Below are 13,971 nucleotides of genomic sequence, written 5' to 3' on the forward strand. Positions count from 1 at the left end.
GAGCACAGCCATTATCCAAATGTTGAAAACCATGTTTTCAAGTTGGGATGGTAAATATGAGAATCAATCAAAGAAATACAGACCAAGGGTCACTGAGCTGATGGAGCACACCTCACTAAGATGAACTGCTCAGGACTCTCCCTCTCTTCCACACCTGGAATCAAGGTTTTTTCCCCCTTTAATTGCCTTAAGTCAATGTTTGGTGGAGACTGTGCAGACTGTAGTCAATGTAATCAATATTAAAGCTATAACCAATATCGCACAAAATAACACTTGATATAATCAATTTCTTCCATATCCAGCTCTAAGCTTCTGTGCTTACTGGGCCAAGCAAGTTCAACAAGTGCAGCCTGAAGAACCACACATGTCACATACCAGCACGATACTGTAGCTTATATTAACTTCTAATAACTATCTTTAGAAGACAACAATAAAACCTATTCCACAAAAAGACCACATGTTCATTCACCAAAAAGTCACGTATAATCCCAAATAAGGATTTATGAAAAAGGTACCATACAATTTTTAAAAACAACTGACCAAAAAACCTTTAACCGTTACATTAACTATTATTTACAAATGAAAATGGCAGATAAAAAATAAAGAAACATTGCTGTGTGAATCAAACCCGCTCAAACCTCTGTGACAAATGCCACTTCCTTCTTGTGGTTTGCAAGCGAAAAGTTTTTCATGTTAAGTCAAATCGGCAGGAAATGCTAGGTTTGAATTAAAAGTATTGTAAAACAGTAAGCACACACTAAAATGGAAAGATAAGTGTAGCACATTAGCTTTTACACGAGAACTACTACAGCAATATAGAAACTAGTGGTGCAGCGGATCACGGTTGATCCATAATCCAAACCGATCCCACTCCACGGTTCGGCACACACGTGATCCGAAGATTCGAAAAAGAAGGAAAAAAAGTATGAGTGTGGTCAGTCTGTCAAGCGATAGCTATGGTCAGCGCTAGTGGTCCAAGTGGAGGAGCAGAGGAGTTTGAGGTATTTAAGCAGCCCTTTGCTGCCCAGTTCGACCGCTTAAAGCTATTACAGAAGCTACTGGGGTGTTTAGCTGCAGACATGAGGCTGTACTCTCCTGTGCAAAACAAGGGGTTTAAACAATGATGAACGTGCTTGAGCCACGCTATGATATCCCGTTGCGCGTCCACTTCAGTGACAAGATCGTTCCAGGCATGTATGAGCAGGAAAAGATTAAAGTTATGGCTGAACTGTCCCAGGCATCTTCTGTTGCCCAACTAAAAATGGGTGGAGCTGCAGGTCAACGGAAAGCTACGTGACCGTGACCGCTCATTATATCACAGCGGAGTGGTAGATACAAAGCCCTGTACTGCACCTTAATTTGTTTTTATACAGTTCCATGGAATGAGTCTTGAGTTGAAGGTTTTAAATAGGCAAAAATTACTTAAATAAGTTAATAAGTAAATGTTAAAATTCTCTCTTTTTTCCTTTTTTTGCTGATCCGAAAATTGATCCGATCTGTGACTTAAAACCGTGATCCGATCCATGAGATTTGTGATCCGTTGCACCACTAATAGAAACCCAACCGGTTTAAGTGCTTTCAACCAAACCATATCTGGAATGTGATAAAGACAAAACATTTTCAGGAAATTAGGAAGCCGTCTTGCATGCCGGGTATGGAGGATCTAAAGTTAAAGCTAGATTTAGAGAAGGAGCAGGGAGTTAACATGCAAAGCTTAGCTAGCTACTTTCATATCACACATTCTTCACAGCAGAGGTCAACCTTAGCAGAGAGATCCCTCACTAAGGTAAAGGCTCATTACACAAACATGTACGATTAAAATATAGATAATAATAAAATAATTCAATTCAATTTTATTTACACAGCGCCAAATCACAACAAGAGTCGCCTCAAGGTGCTTTACATTGTAAGGTAGACCCTACAATAACACATACAGAGAAAAACACAACAATCATATGACCCCCTATGAGCAGCACTTTAGTGACAGTGGGAAGGAAAAACTCCCTTTTAACAGGAAGAAACCTCCAGCAGATCCAGGCTCAGGGAAAAATAATAAATACGCTTATCAGTTACTATATTGGAAAAAACATTTGCAAGCCTTTTCAAAACTCTTACTCCAAAATTAGTCTACGACACTTCATTGTCATACTTCGCATGTGGCTAAGCAGAAAACCCAATCCTAATCATTGCCTACAGACACTGACAGACGCCCTGACCAAAGGTGCTGGAATATTTTTATGTACCATGCAACTCCAGCGGCCATAAACAAAGACAGGACCACAGCACATGAACACCGTGTGTGTGAGATTAGATGTTGAAAGGGAAAAATAAACACTAGCACACCCTTTGGCATGAAGAGGGTTTGTGTATCAGCACTTTTCTCTGCAGGGTTTTTACTTCCAAGAATGACACCACTTATTTGTACTAACTAGTAAAAACATGTTGGCTGGATTTTTGTTTAGTCTGCCCACTTTGTCTTATTTTCTCTTGTGCAACTGTGCAGAGACCATAATTTCCAAAGCAGAAAGCAGATGTGATGTTTTGAATGTGGGACACATTAAGCCTTTTAGAAAACAAAATCTAAACTTCACTGCCATCACATTTCCATTCATCATAAAATGATCCAACAAATTTAGCTGTAACTTATTTTGGAAACATTTTTAATTTAGAAAAAGTATCTTTAGTGATTATGTGGAAAAATGTGGGTGATTATGCTCGCACCCAACAGGCTCAGTGTTCATCCACTCAAATATCCAGCCCTGCCTGTGCTGAAACACCTCCTCCACACTACCCCAGGTACAGACATGTCCACTGCTGAATATCTGGCTTTTTTCCCCACTCTTAATGGCTGTGTCAGACCCACGCTGTGGTCTCAACCTAAATCTCACAGCCTTACCAAAAAACCCAAAACAAAAGCAAACACACTTTACTAAAATAAATAAGAAGATATGCAGGAGTCGACTTCAATTAATCTTTTCCAATTATTAGTCTGCATGAATGACTGCAATTTTGACTATAAAAGCACTTTGTTTTTTTGTATGTTCTAGTTTTTTGGGTTTTTTTTTTAAACTGAATAATAATGACAGAAGTTGAGCCCGCCTACATACGTCATGGAGAACGATTAATTTACAGCCTGGTGTTGGGTGTGCGAAATGATCAAACATCTTCAGATGACACATCCAAACCAAGTCCAGCTGACCTAGTACTGTCAGGAAATGCAAATCACTGCTGCCAGCTCATCTCACCCCATTTGGTACAACCAGAAAAGCAAAACTGCACAACGCAGCTGCACCTCGGGATGACAAACTGAGAGAATTTGCAGCTTTTATCATCTTCCTCAGCTTCATCGTTTACATCTACACAAGCATTGTTTTATTTCGGCACATTACACACAACAGAAATGACTGAAAAACACCCACGTAGTCAGACAAAATAAGAAAATGAGTTGCTATAGTGATGGGGGTGTAAGGACTGCAATGTAAACACAAGTGTGCCAGCCTTCTGTGAGGGAAATATGAGTGACCTTCCTTTCCACTTGTGTGTGTGTGTGTGTGTGTGTGTGTGTGTGTGTGTGTGTGTGGGAGGTAAGTAAATAGTTCTCCATGTAACTGTTCTACACCAGCAGATGCCCTCATGTACAGAGAAGCAGGCAACGACAGTAGTTATTCATCAAAGCTGCAATCCGATCCAGGGCAGAGGCAGTTTGGCACAGACATCATATCCTCGTACTGTTTTTAAACAGTCAATGGTACAACAGCCTCCTCCTAGTTTGTGGAAATGGCAGACATGAGAAGCTAAATATTTTCATGAAACTGATAATATGTCAAAGGTCAAAGATAAATATGTCCCTAACTTTGGAACCATTTAGAACAGCAGGTCTGCAGCAGTACTGGATGGTATAACAAAATGTATATTTTGGAAGACTTTGATGCTTTCACTTTATTTCACAGCATAAATCCATCTATGCATCTGCTGCTTATCCAGTATGGGTCACAAGGGCAGCAGTCTAAGCAGTGCAGACTTCCCACCCCAGCCACCTCCTCCAGCTGTTCCAGAGAGACAACCAAGGCCTTCCCAAGCCAGCCGGAAACGTATTCTCTCCAGCAGCTCTTGAGTCTGCCCTGGGTCTCCTCCACACCGGATATGCCCAATACACCTCACCTAGGGTATCTCCAGGATGCACTCTAGTCAACTGTCAACTCAATCTCAACTGGCTCCTTTCGATGCGCAGCTCCTCACCCTCTCTCCCTCTCTTTCCTCTTCCGGTGAGGAGCCACCAGAAGAGGAAAGCTCATTCCCAGCAACTTCATTCTTTCAGTCACTACCCAGAACTTGTTGAGGTGTTTGGAGGAACGTAGACGTAGACTCATCAGTAAATCAATACTCTGCTCTCGCTTTACCACAACAGACCGGTACAGCACCACTCTCCCCTCGTTCGTGAACAGGACTCTGAGATACCTGAACTCCTCCACTTGAGGCAGCAACTCCTCCCTGACCTGAAATGGGCATTTCACTTATTTCCAGCTGAGAACCACGGCTTCAGACTATGAGGTGTTAATTCTCATTCCTGTCATTTCACACTGGCCCAGTAAGTGCTGGAGGTCACTTTCTGATGAAGCCAGTATTTAATGGCAATATTTCTGGATGACAAACCTTTAGTGCAAAAAAGCTGTGAAACAAATCTCCATTTGGACTTTTCTTGAGTAAAACCTCCTGTTAGCTTTGAGTAACACACAGACACAACAGTCTGAAGTACCACCTCTAATCTACTGATTTGTATTTTTGGACAGGATTTTCATCTGTCTGGACTCTTATGCTCTGATTCACATGTGCATGCATGTGAAATGAATATTTTCTGCTTTTAAAAGACGAAAAGTCCACATTTGGAGGTGGGAGGGGTTAAGGGTGACAATCAGACTACACATATTTTCACACATCAATTAGGTTTATGGGGTGAGGCATCATAAATCACTGGATCAGGTCTAGAAAAGGATCACGGTTTAGCCAACTCTAAACAACATTGGTTGCAACTTCTTTTAAAAAGCTCAGTGTCTTAGTTGGCATGGTGAAACGTTTCTGCATTTTCTGATGCAGAAATATACCTTCTAGTGAAATACATCAGGCACAATGTTGTGCTCATGATCATGTGACCATTTCCTGTTTTGCAAAAGACCAGGATGGTATAAAGATGAATGCAGATATCAATCGTTGGTTATGAAGCCCTGAGATGAGCAACCTTGCTGTTCCTGAACTGATGTGCACAATTTTCTTTTGTTTTATTATTCTCAGGCTGCAGCTGCAAAAAAGAGAATTTGGTGCTTTTGTGGTTCATATTACTGTAAAGTATTTATTAAATGATCGCACTGACATAAGATAAAACTTCTTCTAAGGCAAAAAAGGCCTAATACTTTTTGGTTTCAGCTTTTGAAATGCTGTTCCATGCTATAGGAATTTATGACAAACAAAAAGTATTGGTTCATACTGTATTTCACCATATTTACTGAGCCAAGCCCTGCAGTTCCTTGTCCCTTTATCTGGCATGCAGAAGGAACTTTGAGGAAGTACAAAGTACAGAGTTCACCAAGTAGTTTTAATGCAGTTATCTCTGCCTGCTAAGGCAGTTTTGAGCTGCACGGCTTTATCACTGGAGGGTGGACTCGGGCTGCTCTCAGGCACCTGTGACCTTTGAACTGAAAGCTATTACTCTGCAGATCAAACCTGGTTTAAAGCCCTCATTTTTTTTAGCTATCCTGTTTTGATGAGCAATAGTTTAACTTAGTTTATTTTACTATTGTAATTTTTTTGACCATTTCACTGACCTACATCCATCCATCAAAAAGCATTAAACGTCATATGTGACTAGAGCAGGGCGATATGGCCAAAAATATTTATCACGATATAGATTTGAAAATTTGCGATAACGATATAACTGACTATATAATTGATGCGAGACAAAATGCAACTCCACAACTTTACTAGTGCAACCCCCCCCATCCATTTATTTTTACTTAAACAAGCAGCTGTTTTTTTATGTGCATTGAAGCTATATAAAAATTTAACAGTGCAAATGCAAATTCCTTACTGAAAGTTTAACCAAAAGGCATTTCCAGTAGAAATGGGCTGGCATATCCAGAGCATAACCATGTATAATATCCACTGAAGTTAAAAAGAGGTGCTTTGCAACATTAAACTGCAGTGTGCCAAATAAAAAAGTCAAATACGTATTTTTTGGACAATAAAGGTGCACGGGATTATAAGGCACATTAAGCGAAACAAAGCAGTCAGATAAATCAAACTTTACTCAACTCATTCTTCTTGCTTCCTCCACTTCTGTACCATTGATTCATTAATGCTGTATTCTATCACAGCTGCTCTATTCTATCACAGCTGCTCTATTCCCATGTTGTTGCAGTATATTAATGACTAACCTCGTATTGTGGATGGATTATCTCAGTTGTTCTTCTGACTGAAGTTTGGTCCGTTTACAGCATCCTGCCATGCGACTGTATTTGTCTCTAACCATCAGGAACCTTCACGTTAACTTTTATCGAGTGGAAAAGTGTTAGCGTTCATCCTCCAGCTTCACTGTTTATGTTATGCTAACATAGCTGAGTCGCTAGCGATCACGTAGCACATCATTATATACCAGCTAGCCCAACTTCAGTAACTTTACAAACATCACTGCTGTTTAGTTTCCTGTCTTCATTTATGTTGGAAGTGATAGCAGAGCTGTACATTTGAATTTTTTCAGAAATCTCTCAGTCAGAACATGTAATATCATGCTGAGGTAACTAGCGAAACTAGCGAGCTAACTTCCGCTAACTTCCTGCTAACTTCTACCTCCGTTAAAAGTAATAAATTCTGTTTTCATGGATGCCTGGATGCTAAACTTCATAGTTACACCTGGTAAAGCAGCAATGCTGATCGTTTTATTAAAGATGAAAGAATTTAGACAGATTTTTACTCTCAGTGATGCTGCAGTGTTCGTTTGACTTTGGGACCTGTAGATGACGGAGTTTAGGGCCCAGATTACTCCCAGATTTACGAGCACCTTAGTCCGACAAATACTGCAATTGACTATGTGCACGTTAGCATATGCTACTTCCGGTGCGGAAACTCCTGTGGGGAGCTTTGTTTCCGGTGTCCTATTCGCGCCTGGTTTACGGTCCAAAACAAGTTAAGCAAATGAATCAAGTGGCGATTTACATTTCTATAGATGTCTTGGGCATTTACCCAATATATCTGTAAATGATGTTCATTGACTTGTCGATATTTTTCCCCCGCGCCTCAGAGCAAAAGAGAAAAGGGATTCAAATGTTATATTTCTCAGCTGTCCCTCGTTTATCGCGGGTGTTATGTTCTAAAAATAACCAGCGAGAGGTGAAATCAAGTAGCCAAATTTATTTTTGACGATGCAAAACGTTTGGGGGACACTTCAGAGTCACACTGTTAACAATCAATGCAGCGATTCTGTACTGTACAGGAGAGGCGTCACGGAGGAGATCGTCTGCAGCGATCAGGACGCAGGACACAATGTGACGTAAAAAAAGCATGCAAACTTGCACTAAAAAATCTGAAACAGCGAGGTGAAAGGTGAACCGCGTTATAGCGAGGGACCGCTGTAATTTTGAAGGTAAGTCACAACATACCCTTCGTAAATACTAATGTATAGAAACCATTACCAGCAATCATTCATTTTTTGTGTGGCTTTTTTCACGGTTTGTTAATATGCTGTGTAGGTGTGTACTTGACTAGCTGATATGGACATAACGGGGGAAACATCTGGTTTGACTATTCTTCACCTGTAGTTTGAATGCTGAACATTTGCCTGTTTAATTCATAAGACCAGTCATTATACAGAGATGTGCTTCTGAATGTGGACGATGTGTCTTCTGCTGCAGTAATGCAGTTCTGCTTGTGTTGAGTGATGTAAACAACTGATCGATCTAAACGCTTGATCATTAGATTTTTTATGACACAACAGCGGTGAGTGTTCCCACGTTCTGCTCTTTGTAACTTAACGCAATCTTTCCGTTTTCGAGTTTTGGACATGATTGTGGAGGATATATCTTCGCAGTAGCGATTGACCGCAAAGTAAAGCTACCGGAAATATACAACCCCACATCCGGTCTCAAACCAGGAAGTTAGCATTGTCTCGTGCACATAGTCAATAACGAGGCCCGCTTGCATGTTCTACAAAAAAAAAAAAAAAAAAAAAAAAAAGTGCTTTGTTGTGTATCTGACGGACAAACACCAAACCAGTTCCACATCACTGAAGTGGCACCATTTTTACAAACCAATTCTCATTCATCCGTTTCACTCAATGATCCGCTTTCTCCCTTCTCATTCTCCGTTGCCGCCATGCTTTTCAGCCATGTGCGTATGAAAACAAAGGCACTGCACATGCGCGTTTTACCCATATTCTATTGCGATATTTCATTTTCTTATCATTGCCTAACATTGTACCGGTATTACCATGAACGGTATAATATGGCCCAGCCCTACATGTAACTGCATTTATTAAGAATCAGCTGTAAAGTCAACCAATCAGTGTTTTTAAACAAAGCATAAAAGTTGTATTAAATCCTTAAATTCTCCTTTACTTTGAGTTATACGGGCCTACAATTAGGAAAAAAGGTGAATCAAATAGGACCAATTTTCGATCCACATTGTGTACTTTCCTGAATTTGGGGAAAAAAGGCCTAGGTATGATTATGCAATAATATTTTTACAAGCTAAATTTAACACAGCTTGTGCAATCATTATTTTAATGAAGTTGCTCTGTAGTGAAATCTTGTTTTTCCTATTTCCTCTGTGCACTTAGTGTTTTCTGAGCATGCTCACTGCTCAGGAAGAAGCTTTGTGGGGGTAGGGGGGGTGGGGTGCCTCCATTTCCATGGAGACAAGAATACAAGGCTTTTCTCAGTTATGCAATAGGACTGTAACCATGACAATATTCATGGTTAGAGTGGAAGGAAAAAAAAAAAAGGGGGGGGGCAAAGTTCACTGTGCTTAAAGGGCGACCCATGGTGAGAATGTGGACTGACATCACAGTCACAGGTTTAAAAAGGCAGCGTGAGTACCATAGCTGTGGGGTTGGGCTTCACACCACACTCAGTGCTGCTGTGAGGGGGTTTGCTGCATTAAGAGGTGGTACAGTAGGACTCGAGCGTCTCTGCCATTTACAATTTACTGCTGTGGCCTGCAGTTACTGATTCAGACCGACAGCAAGTCATAACTGCTTATCAGTCACATCGCAGATTACTCATGGAATTTTTCCTGAATAGACAAATGTTAGTCAGAACCAAGAGAAAAATAACTTTACAAAAAGAAAAAAAGAAAAGTGATTGGACCATAGCAGTTGAATAAGCCACACATAAATTTAAACACGTCATTGGTTTCCCCTGTTTAAACTGCTTAAATGAGTTCCTAACAATAATATCAAAATTAACCTACAGTGAAATAAATTGACATGTGCATCTGCAACAACTATGAAAACTGTTCTCCTTAACACGACTGCACTGCTACCAGAAACCACTGGTATATTGTCCGGCCTACAGAACACGTAATCTGCAATCTTATTTTTGTTAATTTCATCCTGTAACATTGATTTATTTCTGCACAGAGATCAGTTAAGTTTAATCTTTTTGAGCTGCTCTCTGAGAAGCTTCAGCAGATAACCGGGCGACACTGACCATTGGCTGCAAAAGCTTAATTCAAGTTCATTGAGATTTATACCCTCCAGCATTTATCATTGGGAACGATCATAGATTTAACTGCATTTGCATGCTTACTAAAAAAAAAAGAAAGAAAAAAAGTTAAAAAAACAAAACAAAAAAGTCTTTCCTGTTTCTGTGTACACTAACCACAATAACCCATTTATAAAAACATGCCAGCATGGTGTTTGTGTCTGCAGGTGCTTTTCAATCAAGCTTACATGGGTGTATGAAATATTCAGCTCTGCACAATAAGCCATTTGTTTCCCTGACGTCAGCAAAATGCCCACATTGAAACATACCTATAGTTTGTTTTCAGAGGTAAAGCGCTATAGTGCGTGGAGCTCAACAATATCATTTCACTCACTGTTCGCATTTATAAGTAATAATTAGCAGGTAACCTTATTGCAGCAATTCAGACTATTTAGCACAAACATGATAAAGAAACTTTGAAGAGCATGAGCAGAGAAAAGTTTCTTCCTCAAAGCCATTTCCTCACACAGTATGCATCGCAGTTTTCTAATATATTTGTACAGCCTCAGTGTGGCCTGCAGGGTTTCGTCACAGGCTTTGCATTAGTGACTGGTGGAGTCTATTCTTACATAGGGGAGAAGCCACTCCTATAATAAAAGCCACCTCTGCTACTATCATAAAAAAAATAATGAATCCATTTACGTGGAATAAATCATTAACTTTCCAGTGTCATTTCAGACTGAAAATGAGACATATATAACTCCAAGAGACTGTATGGAGTCATTCATAACCCCAGCTCTATATTTAGGTGTGCCGTTATGATAGCCTTAATATTTTAACCATTATAGGCTTAAACGTTACTGTAACATTTAAATTTGCTGCTTGTTGTCCCCATCCTTTTGAGTATAAAATGTTTACGAGTCCAGCAGACCAAAACCCAACAGCTGAAGCTGAAACCAACACAAATTTTTGCATTTAAATAAATAAATAAAATAACGCCAGTTATTATTAGTTAGCTGCCAGCTATTAGGAAGGCACAATACTGGTGTCAGTAAGCCAACCTATGGACTGAGGCATTTCATTCAGTTCTATGTTATTTCAGTTTTATTTTCTAATTTTTCTTACTATAAAACTAGTCGATTATTTTCTTTTACCAGTACAATAACTGGTAAATTAGATGCCAGGAACATCTGTTTTTACTGATACTGTAAGTCATTTCATTGCTTTCATTTCTTCACATATGAAGTGGATTATACAACCAAATGTATTTAAAAAATACATTTAAAACAAACAAATAAAAAAAAGTATACTTTATACGTACACACACGTACTCTTGACTTCTTTCTAGGTTTTTATATTTCACTCTCTGATCACAGCTGCTAACATGACATCTAAATAAATTTATATAGTTTATTTAACCTAAAAGCATAAAGCAGACTAATATCAGGCAAATGAAGCAAAACCTGAATGCACAGAATCTCGCCATCAGTCTTAATGTGCATCTCCACCTGTTACCATCAGTTACAGCTGTCATTCTTTTGAGTCATCGAGTCACAACCCAATTTTTCTAAAGCATGTCGAACAAATTTAAAAAACAAAAAAAAACTTTCTGGCATTTAGAATGACCGAAAGTGACTCTCTGTTTTATTCAGTATGACCTGCTATGGGTGACTGAGCTTATAAACCCATTAGGAAGGTGTTTACAGAGGTCCCCAAAATTTATTCTGTTCATCAGGACGTAGTGTTTTCAGTTTCATCACTCATCCAAGTGACTTCTTCAGTCTCAGCTGATTGCTGGTTTCCAACCTTATAAACAGTACATTTGCATAATGACTGAAACAAGCCCACTGAAGGAACAATGGTGCTAGTTAGTACTGACCACAACATTATCATCTTTCCGGCATACAAAGGTAGATGCACAGTTTTGCTAAACCAGAAAGACTATCATAAGAAAATTTTGTCGCTCAGTGACGAAAATACTTACGAGCCTCTGAAACGAGACCCAGGAAGTGGCTACAGGAAGAGGGTGATACCAAACCAAACAACCTCTGCCGAAGTGGATGTCACAGCACAGAAGAGCTACCTCGTCAGGCCAGGACTCTGCAGACTATTTACACCTACAGGCCAGTGGACACTCTTTCAAGGATGAGGATGTAACATCCTGGACAGGGAGGAACGCTGGTTTGAGGGCGGAGTCAAGGAGGCCATTTACGTGAAAAGGGAAAGACAGTCTCTGAATGGAGGAGGGGGCCTAAGGGTACATCTGTCACCATCTTACAATGCTGTGATTGCAGCCGTTCCCCAACTCTCTGTGAATGGTGATCTTTGATAAAGTAGCTTTGATCAGTGGGTGTTGATCAATGGTCATGAAAACTTCCATAATTAAGATTAAGGAACTGACCTCCCAGCCCACCCAGCCCATTGTTCCTTCAGTGGGCTGGTTTCAGTCATTATGCAAATGTACTGTTTATAAGATTGGGGAAACCTGCAGTCAGCTGAGACTGAAGAAGTCACCTGGATGAGTCACAAAACATTTCTCCCGCTGAAAACGCTACTTCCAGATGAACAGAATCAACTTTTGGGGATTTACTCACCTGGATGATTGAGCATGCATCAAGTAATTTACAGAGGTCAAGTCAGAGAAAAGCACAACAGCAAAACAAAAAACTGTACACATGTGACTCACTGAAACTTTTCCCTGCAGCCCATTTTTAGGCATCTGCTAAGAACCACTGATATAAATGCTTAATATAGGAACTCTCCTACAGATAGCACTCATGTTTTAATTTCTGACCATAGGCCTGCTGCTTCTCTCCTATTTAGCCACAGCATACCTTCCAGTTCCAAGGCTTTGACCAAACACTTGAACCTCAGATTCAGATGCTGGTTTTTTTTTTTTTTTGCATCAATTCAAAGTCTTTCATTTAAATGAAGCACTCTCTCGCATCTCTGAATGAGGGAAACCAATTAATACAAGAGCTCAAGGAAGACATTTTTCATAGACAACAAATTGTGCAAATGAAAGCATCGGCAGTCTCTAGAATTCAGAACTCAACCTGACCAACACAAGGATTTTGTCAGTGGCTTCATAGTTATTTAAAGCGCATTTAGATTTCATAATGATGAACTGTAATTAGAAAGTTGGAATCCTTTAGACTTCTTTCAGAGAATCTGGACTTTACTGTGACTTATTGGTTAGAAAACTCAGTCTTTTGGTTTAAAAACTGATAAATGAACCAAAGTAAGATGTCACACTGAAAATTGTAAAAAGGTATTTTTCCACTGTGGGAGTGAAGACTATAATGAAGTCCTAAAAACAGCAAATACTCTGACCGTAGCTTTTAAAATGTTGCAATTTTGTGCTTTTAAATTAAATATTTCTGGGGCTTAGCAGAGTCATTTTCATGGATTTCTAGTTCTTTATGTCACTTCATATACGGAACGATTAACAAAAAATATATCTTAGTTTGTCACAAGTCTTTATTTTAGGGCAATTACATTTTGTTTGTTTATTGAAGCACACTTGTGATTTGTAATTCATGCAGATAATTTAGACTATTCAGCCGAAAGGGTGCTAACCTAAGGTAATTCAAAGACAGGCGTGTTTTAAAATCTCTGAATGAAAACATGCAACTTTTCTTGAGAAAAAAAAAAAAAGAATCTTCCACTGTTCATTGTGATAAACATCCTTCCTTCAGCAAAACTTTGCTTGTCAAGCCCAAAAAAAAGAAAAAAAAAAAAAAAAAAAAGTATTCATTATAACACTGGTGTGTGTGTGTGTGTGTGTGTGTGTGTGTGTGTGTGTGTGTGTGTGTGTGTGTGTGTGTGTGTGTGTGTGTGTGTGTGTGTGTATTTTAAGGCAAGTTGAACTTTCGTAAGCATACCTTGACATAAAAATGAGGGCAGGTGATAGAATCAAAGCTAATTCTGCATATTTCACTGTGCATGAACTCGATATCTGCCTTTTTCTCATTAGGTTACAAGTCCTAATGTAAGCTCAGCACTGTGGTTTCTGAGAAATGCGGATGCAACAGTAAAAGCAGCAACAACATGCACCTCTAAGTCCTGATGATCAACACAGATATTAACATCAACGCAGCAGAGCAGCGCCTGAATGTTTTACAGCCCTTCTGAACCAGAAGTCGTCATGCTCGTCTTGGCAGGCGCAGCCACCCAAATTACCCAAATTACATCTCCTTCTGAATTGCACAACAGGATTTCAGAGTGTCAAGGCTCTCATTCTCTCCCCCCCTCTCTCATTGGCTGTGGAGTGGTGGTACTG

The 13,971-nt window shown here is 39.6% G+C and overlaps 1 protein-coding gene across 1 annotated transcript in view; it reads right to left on the reverse strand.

Annotated features, from left to right (window-relative positions):
* The window catches only part of mapk1 (mitogen-activated protein kinase 1), a 37,890-nt gene that overhangs the window by 14,244 nt on the left and 9,675 nt on the right, over positions 1–13,971 (reverse strand). The gene's annotated exons all lie outside the window — the stretch shown is intronic.

The sequence above is a fragment of the Copadichromis virginalis genome, linkage group LG12 (assembly GCF_057382275.1).
Source record: "Copadichromis virginalis isolate Kocher_CV1m ecotype Utaka linkage group LG12, C_Virginalis_male_GT1.1, whole genome shotgun sequence".
Taxonomy (NCBI): Eukaryota; Metazoa; Chordata; class Actinopteri; order Cichliformes; family Cichlidae; genus Copadichromis; species Copadichromis virginalis.